Below are 19,701 nucleotides of genomic sequence, written 5' to 3' on the forward strand. Positions count from 1 at the left end.
ATCTCCAGCCCCCTCTTAATCCCAGTGTCCTTCCTTGTTCTCTGGTTTGTATATGTCTCATCTCCTCATATAGATTGCAGGGTCCTATAAGGAACGATTTTCTGCCTTTCTAATGACCTTTTTCTAACTCAATACTTGGCTAGAAATGTAGTAGGTATTAAAGATTTGCAGAATTAAGGGTGCACAAGTGGAATGGAGAAGGATTAGCATGGAAAAAAGCAGATTATTTAGGCTAGAGACCCAGGAAAGATAAAAATTCCTTCTCTCCTAGTATAAAAATTAAACTGATTAGTGTCAAGAGTTTTCTGCCACTCTATATTAGACCCCTTCTTCTAGTTCTTCTAGAAAATACAAAGCATTCAGTTGGAAGGTAAAGAGGAGACTATGTTTGAGAAATTCATATCAGAATAAAAGACTAAAGGACACTCTCATTAGAATGTCACAGGTACTGAGAAGACAAAGAAAATTCAACACAGCAGAAAAGATCAAGAAGGAGCGAGAATACAGGAGAAGATGGTGTGGAGTCAGGGGTATGGCCAGGCCAGGAGTGCTAAGATTTTTCTGGTATTTTCTGCCCTAGTCCCAGAGGATGCATTAGGTTTAATGCAGAAAATGACTGACAAATTACTAGGTCACTGAGTGTGAAATTTATATTTTTTGCTTCTTGCTTTCTCCCATCCTATAATTGTATCGACCTAAAGAATAAAAATATTGCTATTGTATGGGGTGCCTCTAAAAAGGGATGTGATGTGTCTCAGTGGATTTTGTTTTTTCCAGATAAATCTTTTTCTTGTGATGAATAAATTTCCTAATAGGGTCTTATTTAAATAATACTGCACTGGGAGTGAGGCAGAAATCAAAAGATGAACCATTAAGCCTAGTAATAGGAAAGTGGCATGCGTCAGCTACATTACCACATCCCGAGAAGCCACATCAATTAGGTACCTAATGTGTGACCCGTCACATAAACCAGTCCAGCCACACACCCTTCATGCTCCCACTATCGATTACTCTACAGATATTGGGAATTAAACCGAGCCTCCTAATTATCAGAAGTGCAGAGCTATGCTGGTGCTGCCGTTAGGAAACAGAACAGGGCTGTTTCCCTAGGAATTTCCCTCCTTGTGATGAACGTGCTTCCCTGTGACCTTGAGCTATGAGTGCATTTGTCTGATAATCATCCTTGTCTGAACCATGAGAGTGTTCTTGGGGAATCAGAGAAATCAAAAATAGCAAGTGTTTAGTGCATCTTGGTGACACATCATGATTTCAGGGACTTGATCCGGCATGGTTTTCAGTGACATTTATTCACTTTGGAAAAAATACTCTAAATCCATTTCTCACACATTTCTTTGGCTGTTTGATCACCTCAAGTCATAGGGAATGCTCCCTTCCCTGAACTTTGTAGCACATTGTCAATCTCCTCCCTAGACTCTGCTCCAGAAGATTTGTCTTGTCTTTTTAGCTTAGTTGTCTTTAAGGATGACTGCTGTACTAACTTACTTTGCTTTTGTCTTAAATCCTCTTCCATACCCAGAATTGTGCTAGACATATAATATTTTCTCAGTAAAAAGTTGATAATATTGATTTTTTTGACTATTGGTACTACTGGTTTCCCACCATTGATGCATTTAGATGTTGCCTTTTGCCAAATTACCTAAGTATGTAAAATACTTAGAGATGGCTTGTAGGTCCCTTGGCATTTTCCTTCAGCTAAGTTATGCCTAGTTAGTTCTCTTAATCTTCCTCTATGTTCCACTTCTTGCCTTTTAATTTTTTACAATGTAGAGATGACAGCACCTTTGATAATTCAAGGAAAACATTTGAGGAAATTCCCAAGTGACAAGAATGCTGTAACCAACATGGACTATGTTTGTGCAGGTTTCCCATAATTGCTGCATTCACTGCAACACGTGTCAGAATTGAAATGCCCAGTGCAATCCACAGACAACTGTGACTGCCTGTCTCTGCCTGACCTTTGCTGTGTTCTGGAACAAATGTGCTGGTCTACTGCCTAGGAGGCCCATTGATATCTATTCCATTCCCAGGAGGAGGTTGGAACGTGGCCATCCAATCAAAACACAGAATGGGAAAAGGCTTTCTATCACTGTGACATCCAATCAAAACACAGAATGGGAAAAGTCTTGCTAGCAAACTTTTCTAAACAACAGAATCCATTGCTATCGCTGTGACATGGTCAGTGCACCCAGTGTGTCACTCTTAGTAGACAGCAAAATTTTCATGTGGCTGCAAAGAAAAATAGATCTGCCTTGAAACATATCTATGTACTCATTATGTAACTTTTCTGTCACTTGATAAAATCCCTAGGCTGAATCATGTGTTTTTGATCTAGTGAAATTTCCCAGTGAACTGTTAGTCCTTCCAAATATGACATGCTATGTCCAAATGGACAGGGAACACCAAGCACCTTTAAGAACAAGAAATCAAAATGAACAGAGAGAAACTGGACAGAACACATTGAAACCCCATTACAAACTATTGCAAGCTCGCATGGATTGTATTCCAAAGTCTCAACACTTCTCCTGGGTCACCGGCAAGTTCATCACCAATATAGGAGGCCAGTGGGAGCCTGAAGCAAATCAAAACCTTTAACCCTAGCATTCCTGCCACTTGCTGCTGAATTCTGCATCATGTAAATGGAAGACAGAGCCACACAACTGGCCTGCATGCAAAGGAAAAGAGAACAGAATAAGACAACAAAGAGATGCCTGAGCTTGACTGCTACAGCCTGCTCTATCAGACTTTGCTTTTTAACTTAACACTGTGATCCTGGGCAAGCCACTCAACCTCTCTGAGCCTTACTTTGGTACAAATAATTGTGTCATAATCAGGTTGATTAGGAAGCACATATAATTATAGCATTTTTGGAACTGAAGCAGACTTGGTTGAATCTCACACTCTTCTGTTAGTGATGATACAATCAAGTTGTAGGTTGGAGTTATGGGGAAGTGGTGGAAACTTTAGGAGATGAAGCCTATGTGAGGTTCTTGGGCCACTGGGGGGTATGCTCCTGAAAGGGATTGTGGGACCCCTGCCTCTTCCTCTTACTATTATTTTTTGGCAGTACTGGAGTTTGAATTCGGGCCCTGTACTTACTAGGCAAGTGCTCTGCCACCCAAGCCATACCTCCAGTCCTTTTTTGCTTTAGTTACTTTTCAGATAGGGTGTGGCACCTTTTACCAGAAACCATGATCTTCCTACCTCTACCATGTAGCTGGGATTCCACTTGTGTGCCACCATACCTGGCCAGTTCTTTTTGAGATAGAGTTTTGCTAACTTTTAAAAAAAATCCTGGCTGACTTCAAACTATGATCCTCTTATTTTCACCTCCCAAGTAGCTGGGATTACAGGCATGAAATATCACACCCAGTTCTACCTCTTCATCTTTTGCTTTGTGCCCATGAGGTGAGCATTTTGTTCCACCACATAATCCCTACTATTGCCATCTGGCACCCCAAATAGGTCCACCTAATCTTGGACTAGAAACTCCAAAACCATGAGCCAAAACAAATTTTTTCTCTTTATAAGCAAAATATTTCATTGCAGTGACAGAAACCTGACTAATACACTCCCAGAATATACTTTCTTGCAAAAGTATAATTTATGAGGAACACATGGTATTAGCACAGGGATCAATGGAGAACAGACCCTGCGTTTTCTGGAATTCTGACAGAGGTGGTCCTGCAGATTCACAGACGAAGAATAGATTGTCCTGTTCTTGGTGTGGAGGCAGATATTAGATCCTTCATTCATACCATGAATAAGAAGTAATGTCAGGTAGATTAAAGACCTAAGTACAAAAAGCAAAAGAAAAAATGAAAGAAAATTCCATCATGAGATAAAGTAGGTAGGATTTTTCAAAACTGAAAAATTTATATGAATAGAGAACTCACAGAAGAGAAAATGCAAATCCCTAATAAATGTGTGAATAGAAGCTGAACCCTTTATTATTAGGAAAATGCAAATTAAACTTTAGTGAGATAGATTCTCACCTATGGTATTGGCACACCTTTAAAAGTGTGACAATTCCAAGTATTGGCAAAGATACAGAGTGATGGAAACTCTCATTTATGGTTAATGATAATGTAGATTGGTACTTCTCTCATTTGGGTGAGAAGCTTGGCATTTTTTAGTGAAAGCGAAGATGCACAGTTCCTATATTCCTGTAATTCTTCTTGTAAGTATTTTCCCTACCTTAACACTCACAGGGAGGTTGAGTAGACATGTATATGAATCATTGCATAATATAAAACTGGAAATAACTCACACACCTCTGAAAGGAGACTGAGTAAACTGTGAAATGGTTCAACAATGGAGTGATATAGAGCAGTGCAAATGATCCAGGCCGTACACATGGCTCAAGTTCATAAATTAAGTACAGAAGAAATAGCTGGTGAGACAGGTTTTCCTAAGAACTAGAAACAATGGAGTAATAAACCAAAGGGAGAATAGTCAGAGCTGTGGTTTTATAGAGCAGTTTCAGTAGGGCATTGTGTACATGGCATGATTTGAGTAGGCTTCTCTTCTGAACACACGTCCATTTGATGCTTCCAGTGTTATTGTTAGAGGGAAAGGACTCTGACTTTTTAGAAGGCTTAGTCTTTTTGGCACCTATTGAGTTCCTGACATAGAATAAATTCTAATAATGTATCATAAACTGAATAATAATGGCAAGAGCCGATCCTACCCTTCTTTGCAGAAAGAAGAATGAAATAGATCCAGAGTGTTCTTTTGGCTGTTCTCATTTCATTAACTTACTGTCTGTATAACTTTCTCTATCTCTTACCTTGAGTTTTTCACACAGTGAAATTGTTTACTGACTCTCTTCTTTTGACCACACTTCTGGAATTGTATCTTTCCTCTTACTTGTAAAATATCTAATGTTCAGATTATCCTAGACCTGACCCTATATTCTCCTTAGTTTGACTGTTCATTTGTATTCTTTAAAATAAACTAGGACTTGTAAATATAGAGCTTTCCTTAATTCTGTGAATTGTTTTAGTGAATTATTGAGTCTAAGGACATTGTGGGAAGTCCTGAATTTGTAGAAGTTCTGGGACTCAGCATGTGATGTAGCATGATCTTGTGAGACGAAGTTCTAAGCTTTTGGGGTTTTCAAGCACTCTGGGTATTTAGTTTCAGAATTAAATGGAATTGTAGGAGACCCAGCTAAGAGTGGAGAATTGGTGTTGGAATGCCTAGAAGTTAAGTAATATCTCAATGAATTGATCACTGAACATATATTTATTCAGTAACTGATATATTAGGAGACTCTGTCAGGCACTGGTGAGGTATAGTAAGAATAATAACAATAATTGTGACAGATTTTGGCTAGAGAATTACACAGAAGACTGACATATTTTGAGCCTTTTCATTCTTTAACAAGAATTGAAAGTGTTAAAGCTTATAAAACTTACTGGGTTGGTAAACCATTGCTTTTTTGTGCACAAAATTTATCACAAATGTTTGCTTTCTTAGGAAAGGGTAGTCTTGTAGGATCTCCCTACTTCCACCCTAGGGACTACATAGTTACAGGATGCTTGAGGTCTCACATAATCACATATTTCTGTCACACAAAATCTAGTCTTGTCATCACCTCACAAATTGTCCCTCTGGATCCTCTGTGCACTTGGTAATTTTCAATTTTTCTGATCTTAGGGCATCTGCTATTTCTAAGACCCTCTGATTACCCAGAAGAAACCACAGGGACACAATCTGACTGGATCAGAGACTCAGGAATCCTTTCAAAGGCTTCATAAAGGTGAGAGAGAATCCCTTCAGCATAAATTAAATCATAGCATTTTATTTTTATCAGATACTTGCTATCATTTTCCCCCTCCTTTTGCTGCCATGAAAATTGAGAAACTAGGAATCCAATTACAAAGGCAAGATAAAAAGGAAAGATAGTAAAACATTTTAATTGGATGGTTGAGATGCTGAATCACATAGCTGTGTGGGCTTCACAGCAGTGCCATGGGGGTCAAAGGAGGTAGAAATAGTAAGGTGACACAAGAGAAATAGACCTCATGCAAGAGTGTCTCAGTCAATAAGGAGCCCATCCAGCCAGCAATCCAACCCCTAACATTGCTGATTACCTTTAGTTGACTGAACCAACACACTGACAAGGAGAATGCAGCCCAAATAAACAAGACCCACTTCCTCTGTGGGCTCATTTCATCTCTCTCCCAGAGCAAGGAGAGAGATGGGCATGAAACGAACTGCAGCAAATGAAGGTAGCTTTGGAGGCTTCCTTTGGGATGGGTCAAGGCTTCACTTATAAAAACCAAAAGGAGTTAAGGTTTTCAGCAGCACAGAAGGAAAATGTCGAAGAGTCCCACCTTGGGTAAGAGGGGTAGAGTCAGCCTATGACCGAGATCAGATTTAGGCTCTGAGTTATTTCCTGGTCCTCAGCTTCTGCCAAACTCTACAGCTCATCAGGATTTCAGAGGTCAGGGACACTAGCTCTGGATTTGTGTCTCAAGCGACAAAGAAAGACTGATGAAAGTCCTCATTTTATGGCTACCTAGGAAGGTTGGAAGACCTAAAGTTTCCTGCCCAAGAACTAGCTTCACATCTAGAAGTTGGTCTAGAAGTCCTATGTGTCCCCTAAGGACAAAGCTTGTTTATCAAAAGGTACCCAGTCACTGGAAGTCATTGTCATGGGAAGGTTGTTGAAGTCAGGGTCAATTAGTGATTGCTTGCCATTTTTCAGTTTATCACAAAGTCCTGTCCAGCTTTCCTTCTCAATATGTTTTAAATCAGTGTGTTTATCTGTCTTAGTTAGCAAGATTCTGGTACAGACAAACACCATCTTGTAGAACACTAGTGATAATCTTCTCTAGGGCTCCTTGCTTTTGCTCTGATTGTTCTAAAAATGTTCTCCACATTTTAGCAGAGTGTCTTCTCACAGTGTAAATTTGATATCTCTTTTTTCTCAATTAAAATTCTACAGAGTTCAGCATTGTTTGGCCTTTGCTCATGTCTCTGATCTTGACTTTAAACTATACTCCCCTTCATTCTACACCAGTTTCATGGACCTGTTGTATTCCTCACTTCAAGGGAGTCCCTTGCTAGCTTTGTCCCCAGAACTCTTCCTCTACTACTTTTCTTCTCATTTTTTGGATCTTTAGCTTAAGCCTTAGAGTCTCTGTCTTACAAAAGATCAAGAAAGTTGTGAGTTTGGGACCCAGAACTCAAAAATGGGCTTTGAATACTTCCATTGGTGGGACTTCTCCATTAGCCATCACACACTGGACCTCAAGGACTCTGACCTGAGTGTCTGTGCTTGTATTTGAAATTCTGTAGACCCATAAGTGGGATACCAATTCTCTGACTTCTCAGGAACTTTCTCACCTCATTTTACCTGCATAAACTCTGGGATAAAAGTAGGGTGGAGACTTATTTGTTCATTTATCAGATGGTAGGTATACAACTTCTTGGGAGGAATGAGGTAACATATGGAAAAGCCTTCGACCAGCACTCAGTAGTTTCTGAATCTTAAGGCCAGAGAACTAATTTACCAGGGTCACATTAGCAAAATAGTAAGAGAAGTGGTTTTCTTCCTGTTGTATAATTGCTTCTGGACAAGTCAAAGTTAGGGGATGCAGAATTCATTCACAAGATGCTGACAAAGGTAGGATTCCATGTTGGCTGCAGATCAAGAAGTCTAAGACAACTAATCAAAGTATATTCAAAGGAATATTCCTTCCAGGTGGCTCCTGTGATCCACCAAGCTACCCAAAGCAAATTTGCTATGGCCAGGTGAGCCAGAGTTTAGGCAGTACTCTGGTGTTTGAGGGATGAGCCTTCATAGAATGCAGCCTCTACGTCTTCTCCATGCTTTACTCCAATGATCATACCTAGGCTGACCATATGTCTAGGACATATGGTACTGGGACAGGACTGGTTTTCATCTGTGGTCCTGGCATTATTATTAACAGCACCCCCCTTTTACTCTCCAAAGTGCCCCATTCATTGGACAAGAAGTCACATAGTCAACCTATTATAGACACCACATCAAACCTGCTCAGCCTGGAATCCACTGCATCACCAATCTGCCAAAACCCCCCCTCTACATAATCTGTCCTCTCCTTTCTTCACATCATCCATTGCTCAGCTGATGGTCCTTTCACTGTCCACAATCCATGCTATGTTCTTCTCCTCTAATCACAATGTCTGTAACTTACTTCAAAATGCATTGGCATAGACAGCATAATGTATGTGTATGGGTGTGGTGTGTGTGTGTTCATTTTAATCTATACTTGCACTATTGGTGATTATTTGTAGTTTCTTAATCAGAAAGCTACACTCCAAATGTGGTTACTTAGCATTTGAATGACCTTAACCAGAATCTGTGAGTTCACTGGTATCTACTGCAACCTTTCAGCTGTCTTTATTTTTGGTTATGACCAGTGTCTTTAGAATCAAAAACTAAAAGATGTTTGAAAATAAATTTCATTGATGGCTACAAATGTGGGTTTGACTTGCATTGTAGTACAGGCAGGTAAATAAGTCTAAGGAACTAGTGAGATACTTTGGGATGGTTAGGACAAATGGGTCCATGTTTTTCTTGACAACCAGAAGGTTGTGGAATCCTGCCTAGAGAATACTGCAGCATCTGTTCTAAGGGCATGCCATATTGTATTCAAGGACAATGGGGCAGGACTCTTGTCACTTACAGCAATTTATATGATTGTTCTAAACCTTGTACATGGCTACATAGTCTAAGGTTATATAGTCTACTATATACTTTTTAGACCTAGGCTATAAATATTCTGAGTGTCAAGATGCAGTCCCCTTTCCTTGGAACCGCTTTGATGCTGAACTTAATATTATATGCTCAGGAAATGGTTGCTGGTTAATCAACTGACTTGGGGACCTGACCTTGGACTGTGCAGCAAGTAGAAGCCAACTGACAAAGGATGCTGAATTCTAGTCTGTGGGTTTAGATGTGGTGGTAAAGGACACTGGGAGCCGTCATAGGCAGTTATTGTTACATTTCTATGTGAAATATAAGGCCAAAGGAATAGTCCCAGAACATCTGTCTAAGGCCGGAGGCCAACACATATCCTCCAGGTGTAACTTAGGGATCTATGAATACACTCTTCCTGCTCTGTTGGCAATGAGGTAACAGAGGGGAGGAGGCAAGATCCAGGGGGAAAACTGATGAAATAAAAGAGACATTATAAGGCACACCTTCAGAGAGTAGTTGATTTATGGGTTCTGAATATTGCACCATAAATATCGGCATCTTGGAATCTCAGTGTGAGAAACGGCCCTTAGAGATCATCTGGCTCAGCCTCCCGCCCCATGCAAGGTTATTAACCATGGCAGCTGATGTTAATAAGGGTCCCTGCTGCTTGCTCTAGAAAGCTCATTTCTCTCAGGTTTCTCCTTCACCTTTTACATTCAGTTAGGCTACTGTCCAGAGGATATTTTCCCTGTTCAAATATATTTTTATGACTTTTGGATTCACTTCTTTTAAATCTATTTTCCTTACAAATAAGGCAACACAAAAGCAGGCTGTCCAGGTGGTGTATATTGCATCTACATCCTACTCCTCACTTTTCTAATTAATCGGCCCGTTTTCATAGCTAAATCTGGCAGGCACTTGCTCCTTTAGGGTCTCTTTACCCCTGCCAAAACCAGCCATGCTAAAAACCTATTTTATGACTAGGTTTTCCAAAGTTACAGCCTCCCTCATTCCAACCAGTTTGGCGAGAAGGAGGCCAAAACACAGATTAAGCCATTTTCTTCTCGTTATCGCCCCATTAAGCTTGCAAAGATGCTGTGGAAGCCCAGAGCTTCATCTACCTGTTCTGGCCAGGGAATCAGCAGGAGGTTAGCACCTTCCTCTGAAAGGAGCCATTTATCCAATGAGTTAGGGAGAGACTCCTCTTCTGGATGGAAGAAGAAATCCCACAAGTGAAGCACAACAACAGCTTGGCTACTCTGAACTCTTGGAGGAGGAATCGCATGGCAAGGCAAGTTTTCTAGGTAGTTGAAGATGCCTTCTGCAGGTTTTAGTATTCAAAACTATTCTAACTATTTTGGAAGAAGTTTCTGCATTTCCATGTCTTCTTAAATAGAGAATAATCACCATAAGTTGGTCCTTTCTTGATTGTGGGACCATTTTTATAGATATCAGTTCTACTTGTTTAAATGAATGCTAAGAAGCATGGGGGACTGCATTCAGAATATCTGAATGTCATAGTCCATAACAGCTCATTCTCTATTGTGACCAATGACTCTACTTTCAATGAGGCCCCTCAAAAGAACATCTCATGTATACACTCAACTTAGATGAATTTCAAAAACAATTATGTTAAGTGAAAGCTAGATAAAAAAAAAGAAAAACAGAGAAGGATGAAGAGGGGGAAAAAGAATCCACACTGTGTGATTCTGTTCATACGAAATTCAAGAGAATACAAAGTCATAAGCAGGCAGACTGACAGTTGCCTGGTGTGGTGGGCAGGGAAGGAGAATGAGAAGGATGGGGAGGAGGGATGACCAGGGGAACACAGGTAACTTTGGAGGGAGGTAGATTGTTCACTATTGTGATTATGGCGATAGTCTCAAGGATGCATGTATTTGTCAAAACTTAAATCGCATATTTTAAATGAAGCAGTTGTGTGCTAAGCGAGAAGGTGAGCACTTAGTAGGAGGAGAGGCAGAGGGCTGCCAGCTCTCCAAGAAGACCACACAACCAGCAGGTGAGATGTGAGTGGTGTGCTGTTCTGTGCTATGTGGAGCCCAAGGTAAGAATGTGAGTTGTCACTGTTTACTGAGTGCTAATGCCACAGGCATGCTCGCAGCACTTTACAGATATTGACTCATGGTACTACTCTTGAAAACCCCATGAGGTGAAGGTACAAAGTTGTTTTTTAATTTGTTTATTTCTGTATATGGATAAAAGAAAGGGGATATCAAGGCAAAGTGTGAGGTTTCATATAAAAAGGGTATCAAAAATAGGGTTTCCAAAGTTCTGTGACTTTTTAGGCTAAGATAAATAGGGAAAGGTATTTATATGATATGATTACCAAAATGCTTAAAAATCCTTCATTCCTTTCCTTCCTTCCTTCCTTTCTTCCTTCCCCCCTCTCCCCCTCCCTTCCTCCCTTCCTCTCTCCCTCCCTTCCTTTTGATGTTTGAGACAAATTCTCACCATGTTGTCTGGCCTGGAACTCAATAGCAAAACTAAATGCAATTGCTCTTTGGATTCCTACTATGCAAACTTACACTTACAATAAAAGGCAATGACTGTGATTCAGTTTTTATATTAGGTATTCTGTTATATCACCAATTACATCCAAATCCCGAGGTAAACAATTCAGCAGTTAATAGACCTCGAGTCACAAAAGCAAGGTAGATTACATGGAATGGGATGTGTTACAAACCAGAAATAGTCCCTTAACCTTAAATTATTAGTTTTTGTAAGAAGAAACAGACCAATTCAGAACCTGTTAGGTATCTTTGAAGTGCATTGTATACCACTAGGTACAATAAACTATATTTAGTTCTCGTTTTATAATTGTGCTCAATCTCGACCCATACTTTATTAAGTTAAACAACCATTCCAAATATTATTGTTAATAGCTGGAGAGGTTGGGTGGGTTTAGTAAGTAGCTCAGTGCTTGGCACCCAATAAACACTTATTAAATTAATGAATGGAGTCAGACTCTGATTGTCCAGAATAAGCACAGTCAGCCACACGTTTACTGTTACTCCTTTTGACAAGGTGTGTTAAGGATTGGTGGGTGATGGGTTACATAAGATTCTTTTGTTGTGTACAGGAATTTACACCTTCGAGCTTCTAATTATGCCTGGTCCAGGATGGTGCTGGTTCTGAGTCCTCCACAAAGATTCATGGATTAAGTGAATACAATTTACTGACTCTGCAATTTTTCTCAAGACCAAACTCTAGGCCAGATCTTCTGTTATTTTCTATGTATATTGTACAATATAAATTCCACTGTCATTATGAAATGAATGGCATTACACTATGCTTTGGATTTTAAGAAATTGCCCTTAAAATGCCCTCATTGTGCCTCATTCCTGTTCTGCCTGTTTCCTACCATCCTGAGACTGACAGATTCACTCTTGGAGATGGTCAGTCACTGCCTCTATTGCATTATATAGCCACTACTATAAATAAGGATTTTTTGCTTCTATCTAAATATTTTCATCTCTCAGTTCCAGACCACTCTGCTTGATCCTCTGAGAAACCAAATAATTTCTTCTGTCAATGGATATGATTCTCCGGAAGATATTGATGCATTTGGGAGTATAATTTGGCTGAGGAAAGAGATAACCTGAAACCACAAGCTGCCCTAAACACTCTATTATTAACAAAGAGAAAACAGCTGAATTGAGTTGGAGAAAAGCCTTGCTGAATGATAAATTGCCAGACCCTGTGTAGCTCATGAAGTTTCAGCCCATTCATCCCAGCTGCATTTTTATGAATTCTTGAGGAAAGAACTTTGAAACGGAAAGCCTCACAGTCCAGGTTTGAATGGCTGCATTTGCTCCCAAAGGTGGCTTGAGTCTTGAGAAATATGGCTGGGAAATTCACTGTGCACATGAAAGGCCTGGAGTCTTTCTGCTGTTCTGCTCTGTTTCTCATGCATCATCCAAAAGGCTGCCAGTACTTTTATGCTTTCAGAATCCTAGTTCTAGAAATTTCTCCAGACCAGGAAGACAGTTGTCAATCTGGGTCAAGTTTTTGACTCAACCTTGCAAGTTTTTAATAGTTTTTTGGGGTTTTAATTCTGTTTGATTATGGTTCTATGTACACTCATCTGATTTCCTCCCTTCCACTATCTTGGAAGGTTCTTGAAAGGAGTTTCTATAGCATCCATCCAGATCTTTGGTTATTAATATACAATTATTATATATTTGAAACACAAAATTGATGGCCAAGGAGAAACCTAGCAGGAAGAAAACATACCCATAATATTAGTTGATTGGAATGCTATAGCTTTCTTTAACTTCAGAAGGGAAGTTTAGAAGACAGATTTGAGTAGACACAGATTTCAAAGGCCCAGTATTTATGCTCTATAAATAACCAAGTCCTTCAGATGCACACAGCTGCCATCCATGGACAGAGATGATGTTTCTCACTGTTAATGCCAGCTACCATACGCATAGGAGAAGGTAGAAATACGGCCTGAACCTCAATGTTTAGAAGAGATCACTTTCTATTTGTGGAGAGAGGATATGATGTCTGTGACTTCAAATATTCCAGAAAAACAAAGATTTTGATTGTTTTTGGTGTAAGGAAATAGATAAAACAAGACTGCTGGAGTATTTGAAAAAGGAACAAAAAGAATGCTAGAATGTTGAGGATCATTAGAGGTGAATGGGGATACAGGAGGTATCCTATTCCATTTTTATGTATATATGAAAGATCAAATAATAAAAAATAGGCAAAAGTAAAAAGACATGAGAGGCTTAATCCCTCATCATGCATAGAAACTGTCTGAGCAAGGAAAGAGGGGCTTTCTAAAAGTTTTTAGAATTTTCTAAAATTTCTAGAATTTTATGTACTTTAAAAAATTTTGTACCTATATAAATGATAGTATAAGAGATTTTACTGTAGATTTTCATTTCTAAATTAGAATACAAAGGGAGTTAGGTGTCCATATATTATTTTTTGTTTTGTTTTTGTATTTTTCAGACAGAGTCTCAGGTCAGCCTCCAACTTGCAATCTTCTTGCCTCAGCTTCCTGAGTGTCAGAATTATAGACATACATCACCACACCTGGCAGGTTTACATAAATTCTAAAGAGGGCTACCCAAACATCTATGCAGTATAGTAAATCATCATTCTTGGATTTATTACACCTGGTTTTTTACCAAGGGTGGTAATAAAATAATAAATTTTAAAAATCAAAAGAAATTTCAAAAACATAAACTGTAAGTTCTTGTGTGAATTATGCAGTTCAGTTGATGAGAAGCTCTTACTCAGTCCTATGCTATCATCAGTTGTGTTTAAGTCATTGTGTGATCTGCTGAGATCCTACTTTTGTGAAAATCTTCCTCCCCCAAAAGCAAATGGTGCCCAAACAGCAAGGTAAAAGTGCATGTGTTTCATTTAAGTGACGAAGTGAAAATCCAAGATTTGTTGAAAGGCAGCATATCTTTAGCAGAAGCTGGACAGTGTTAAGGGAACAATGAATCAAGCATCCACAGTACAGCACTGAACTCTATGCATTCTGAGCATTTGTGGTTTTTCTTCAACAACAGTCTCCTTGGAGCCATATACCTGCCAATACCAAGGGTCTACTATATTTGCTAGGAACATGGTTGTCACCTTGTCCCAATCCCTAGTCTGAATCCTAGTTGCTTGTGAATATGAGCTTATTTGTAAATAGGATCTTTGCAGATGAAATCAAGTTATATCTTACATAGACTACCAGATTAGAGTAGACTTTAAATCCAACATCTTATATCCTTATAAGAAAAGAAAAGACACAATGTACCCCCAACACAACAATGAAAAGAAAAGGCAAGAGCATACAGAGATATACATAGAAAGAAGTTGGACACATGAGGTCAAGGAGAGGTTGGTGTGATGAATTGACAAGGAATGTCAAGAATTGCTGGAAACCACCGGAAGCTAGGGAAGAGACATGGAACAGATTATCCCTCAGAGAACCATGAAGAAACCAACTCTACTGATACCTTGATTTCAGTCTTCCGGCTTCCATAACCATGAGAGAATAGATTTCTGTTCTTTTAAGCCATCCAGTTTGTAGTGATTTATTGACAGCTTTAGGAAACGAATGCAATGGCCAAACCTTCATTGTGCTGTCCATCGCCCATTGCTCATTCTTCTCAGACCAGGCAATATGGGGCCTTATGAGGGAGAAGGTTGGGGGAATTGCTTTATCTTATTGAGAGTCTCTCAACGGGGATGGATATGAGGAAAAAATACATAAAATAGATTATGTCTCCCACTTCTTCCTAAGCTGTGCCTGGGTAGGGAAAAACTTTTTACTGGGTACCCTAATACCTGATCGTGAAACTGTTTATTAAAATGTAAAAGTGACTTGGAAAGTTAAAAACTCAGATACCACCATAGATGGAGAAAGCCAGTGGCAAGAGGAACCCTACCTGGTCCAGCTATCCAAAAAACCAATCCGTTTATTAGTTTTACCTACTCTAAAGTTTTACATACTCTGCCCAATGGTAAAACCTATGTCATATATGTTTAAATGTTTAACAGAATTTGGGCACAGAAATATCTACCAATAATTTTAGTTAGTTAGGTATTTTCTTATATTCCTTGGGTTTTATGATATATAATAATTCCTTTCAATCATATACTTTTTTGAAAATACATGAAGCAGTTTCACATTTGTGGGTATGCAATGTGTACAATTTTGTCCTTATGACAATCATAGAAGCTCAGAAAGACAGATTATTCCAGACTTTTAGCTCAAGAAATAAAGATTCAGGGAGATAGCTTCTCTGGTAGTAGTGATGAAAGATTTGATCTGGGATCTTCTTATTTCGAACCCAATGCTCCCTTTTATCAGGACAAGACACCCTATAATTGTCAATGACTTTGGAAGGGGTTTTAGGGATGTGAGGGTCAAGGATAAATGGTGATTCTGATTGGGACAGTGAAGACTTGCCTGGCTGCATTGCATCCATGATGTTGCATCTTTAGATATGCATGTGCTTATTCTTGACGTCCATATCCATGCTCTTGTATCCTAATCAGGGAGGAAGCGCATCCTGCTTTATCTAGTGAATATCCTACTATTGAAAGACTGAGGCCATAGCTAGCATCCCATGCCCATTCCTCCTCAAACCCTGGCAGCCATGCACCATCATTACTCACACACAGAAAAGTTTTCCCATTCTCCCATTAGAAGACAGTGTGCTCTGAATTGTAGCCTCAAGTCTAGTGATGAATTGGCCTTGGCCTCGCTGGCATCATTGAATAATTTGGCTGTGATATTAACTCTGTGTATTTTCAAGGTCTCAGCTCATATACTAAGACTCATCAACCAAGCTGGTTCTGACCCAGGTTTAGTCACTGAAGTCCAAGGTTATTTAACTCTTTGAGCTTCAGTTTCTCATTTGTAGAATGAGATAGTCATTTCCTATTTGCAGAGCTGTTTTGAAGATTAAGAGAGATTATGTATGCAAAGAACTTGTTGCTACACATAATCCATAGTTATAACTTCAATAAATGGTGACCATGGTAATAATAATGATATTAATAATTTAAAAATATTACCTGTAGTATATCACAGTGATGACTTGAAATCTGAACTGGCTCTCTTCCTATTGAATTTGCCCAAGTTTTCCTCAACTCCATGCAAATTTACTGAGTTAAGTGTCCCATTCTATCTTTTCTTTCCCCTAAATAAACATTTACTGATGGTCAGATACTGTGCTGAGCACTGTGAGAGTTATAAAGAAGAGGAAGATGCACTTCCAGACTTGCAGGAACATAGAATCTCACAGTGGAGATGAGCTATGCACATATTGAAAACTACTGGAAAACATCACAGTCTGGTGGCAGTCTAGCAAAATGAAAAAAGAAACAAACCTTTCCTGCTAGTTCCAGGGACTCTTGCCTCATCCTTAGATGTTGTCCCTGTTGTCAATCACCAGCATTGGTCCAAAGGCCAAAGTATGCATCTAAGTGAAAGCTTTGTTGGGACACAGTCCTTTCTATCAGCAGAGGATATTTTAATCTGCAAATTGATGGTTTCCTGAAGAAAAGGGGACTATTGCAGAGGCTTGGGTGCACCAGCATACACTCATGCACAATCATTGTCATCCCCCAGAGTCTCCAGGCTGAGTCTCTTTGAAATAATCTTCCTCATCATCTCACAAGAAATGTATAATAACATGACCATTTCTTCATCACAATCTTCTCTCTAACAAAGAAGAAATGCCACTTTGGCAAAGGAAATAAGACATTGGCAATCAACATGACTTCGTAGACCTGGTTAAAGAGCCATAACTGCAACAAAATAAACAAATAAATCATCAAAACATCTTTTTTTTTTTTTTAATGTTCCCATGACTTGTCTCCTTTTTTCCTTTCACTTTGAATGCTCCATTAGAGTGTAGAAGATTTCACAGTTTTCTCCAGCTCTGGAAAAATCGTTAGGCCCTTCTGCTGGTCGGCTTTGGAAACATTTGGAACAAATTATCTCTACTTTTGGAATCTGAATAAAGGAATGTGAGCCTCACTGGAGAAATGTGAAATCTAGGGAGGGATTCGCAAAATGGTTTAAGGTTTGCTTTTGCACACTTACTTTTTTTTTTTTTTTGAGTTTGTTTGGGTTTGGAACACATTATAAGAAAAATAGCAAGACTTACAATGTGCTTTCCATAACTCCTTTGCTTTTCATAAAACCACTTGGCCCTTCCCCCAATTTTCCACCATCACCCTTAGTAGCTCCCATCCTTAGTTTTAAGCATGTGCTTCTTACATAACATGAAATCCACCAGTTGAGGGATAAAAAGAAGAGAGATTTTCTTGGGATTTATTCTAGACTCAGTCACAAATTTAATTCTTTTGTTATGCTACCAATTTCATAATGCCCAAGTAATTCTCCAAGAGTTGACACAGCCCCTGAGGAAGTTACTGAGACTTCACTTCAATACTCAGTTGTCTTATCTGAGCCCAAGAACAGCTGCATCAGGACATAACTTTAGTGCAACTCAAGTCCTGAAAAGGTTCTGACTGGGTTGGCTTTTGTTCTGTGCTTCCTTTCTTTGTTTTGTCCATCATTTCTGCCTCTAGCCCTATGGTTGATACTAAACAATAACAGAACAGAAGGCCCATAAAGCTGGGAAATGACACTGACATCCTATCTAAGTCACAGTCTGCTTCCCTTGGGGTCTTCAAGGCCATACTCTCTTTCTGCTATGAGGATATGAATACCTTCAGGAAGCTAGGCACTCATTCACTTTTACAGAAGCACAGAAATCAAGATCCAAAATATCAGACCTGGAAAGAAGGGAAAATGAGGGTAAGGAACAGAGTTCTACAACCTTTGTTTTAGGGAAGGAAATCCTTAGTTTTTGTCTTTCTACTTTGTTTATTTAGTTGCCAAAAGATTTATGTGACAACTCCTACCTAACTTTACAGATGGGATGTTTCCAACATTCTCTTCAGTTGTCCCCACATAGTATCTGTCCAATCATGTCCTCATTTCTAGTTCAAAAAAATATATATATATACTATAATACTTCAATGTCTTATGAAGCATCATTCAGAGATTTCCTATTAACTCACAGATCCTCCTCATTTCTTCCCCTTACCCAATCCTACAACTCAGGTAGAAATATATCATGCCCAAACAATGATGTAACAAAAATACCTGGGCTAGTCCATAAACAGATAAAAGCATAAACAAAAAGTGGCACATACATAAAATGGCATATTATTCAGCCTTAGAAAGGAATGAAATTCTGATGGCTGCTACAACATGAATGGGCCTTGATGACCCTATGCTAAATAAAATAAACCAGTTACAAAAGGACAAATAATATATAATTATGCTTATACAATGTATTAGAGCAGTCAGAGTCATACAGACAGAAAGTAGAATAGAAGTTACCAGGGACTGGCACGCAGGGAGTCTAACAGGGGTTATTTAATAGGTACTGGGTTTCTATTTGGGACAATAACAAAATTCTAGAGATGGATGTTGGTGATGGTTACACAGAATTGTGAACGTACTTTTGCCACTGATCTATACCCTAAAATGGTTAGGATGGTAAAAAATGTTTTATGTATATTTTGCCACAATAAAAACAAAGCCTGGGCTATTGATTTGCAGACCCTTGCTATTATAAAAATTACCCAAAATGTGTAGTCTTTAGAAGTAAAGAAATCCATTAATGACACTATGGCTGCTACCAAGTAAGTAGAATAGCTCCTAATAGACAACTGTGGCATTTAGAACCTTCCTCAAATCAGGGATATTTTGGATAGAACATGTTCCAATACTAGTAGAAGAGGGCAATCCCTACAGAAAAAGTATGACTGTTACAAGGATCAAATGAGAAAATTGTGTGTGTGTGTGTGTGTGTGTGTGTGTGTGTGTGTGTGTGTGTGTGTGTGATAGAGCAGAGAGAGACTAAGTCTCATAAGCCACGTCTTGGATGCTATAAAGAAAGCCGACATTCTGTGTTCCTGCTCTCTACACTCATTCCCATCTAAGACCCTCTATAAAATCTAGACTGGAAAATTAGTTTAGGTGTGAGGTCTCAGTGAAGCTTCTTGTACCCTGGTCAGTAATTGGTGGTAAGAAATTTCTGATGGGAGCCTATATCTGCTTTGCCAACATACATCCAGGAATAGGTGTGCCTGGAAGAAAGTTCTGCTCTTGTTTCTCAGCACAATTCTTGAGTTCAGAACACAAGCAGAGAAGAGCTCTTCTCTTTCACACAGTCACCCTGCTCCCCAGTAAGCTCACCCCATGGATGACCTTGGCTTGAGCAACCCCATGATCCACTTTTCTGTGAGTGCAGGAAGAGCAACGATATTACTGACAAGAGTTGATTGTTAGTAGGGGGAGAAATACATTTGTTCTACTTTCCAACATCACTTATGTGGAATTGCACTCTCCCCCATATTTAGTTTAATGATGGTGTGAACCCAAAATTCAATGGAATGTTTCTATAATTTGGCAGAGAATCAAA

At 39.1% G+C, this 19,701-nt stretch overlaps 1 protein-coding gene and 1 long non-coding RNA gene across 2 annotated transcripts in view; one reads left to right on the forward strand and one right to left on the reverse strand.

Annotated features, from left to right (window-relative positions):
- Positions 1 to 5,828, forward strand: part of LOC141422478 (uncharacterized) — an 81,434-nt gene extending 75,606 nt beyond the window's left edge. The window contains exon 7 of the long non-coding RNA XR_012447042.1: positions 5,680 to 5,828. This is a non-coding gene — a long non-coding RNA (uncharacterized lncRNA). The remainder of the gene's footprint in view (positions 1 to 5,679) is intronic.
- The window catches only part of Slc14a2 (solute carrier family 14 member 2), a 445,690-nt gene that overhangs the window by 306,504 nt on the left and 119,485 nt on the right, over positions 1 to 19,701 (reverse strand). The window lies entirely within an intron of this gene.

Source organism: Castor canadensis, chromosome 4 (genome assembly GCF_047511655.1).
Source record: "Castor canadensis chromosome 4, mCasCan1.hap1v2, whole genome shotgun sequence".
Taxonomy (NCBI): domain Eukaryota; kingdom Metazoa; phylum Chordata; class Mammalia; order Rodentia; family Castoridae; genus Castor; species Castor canadensis.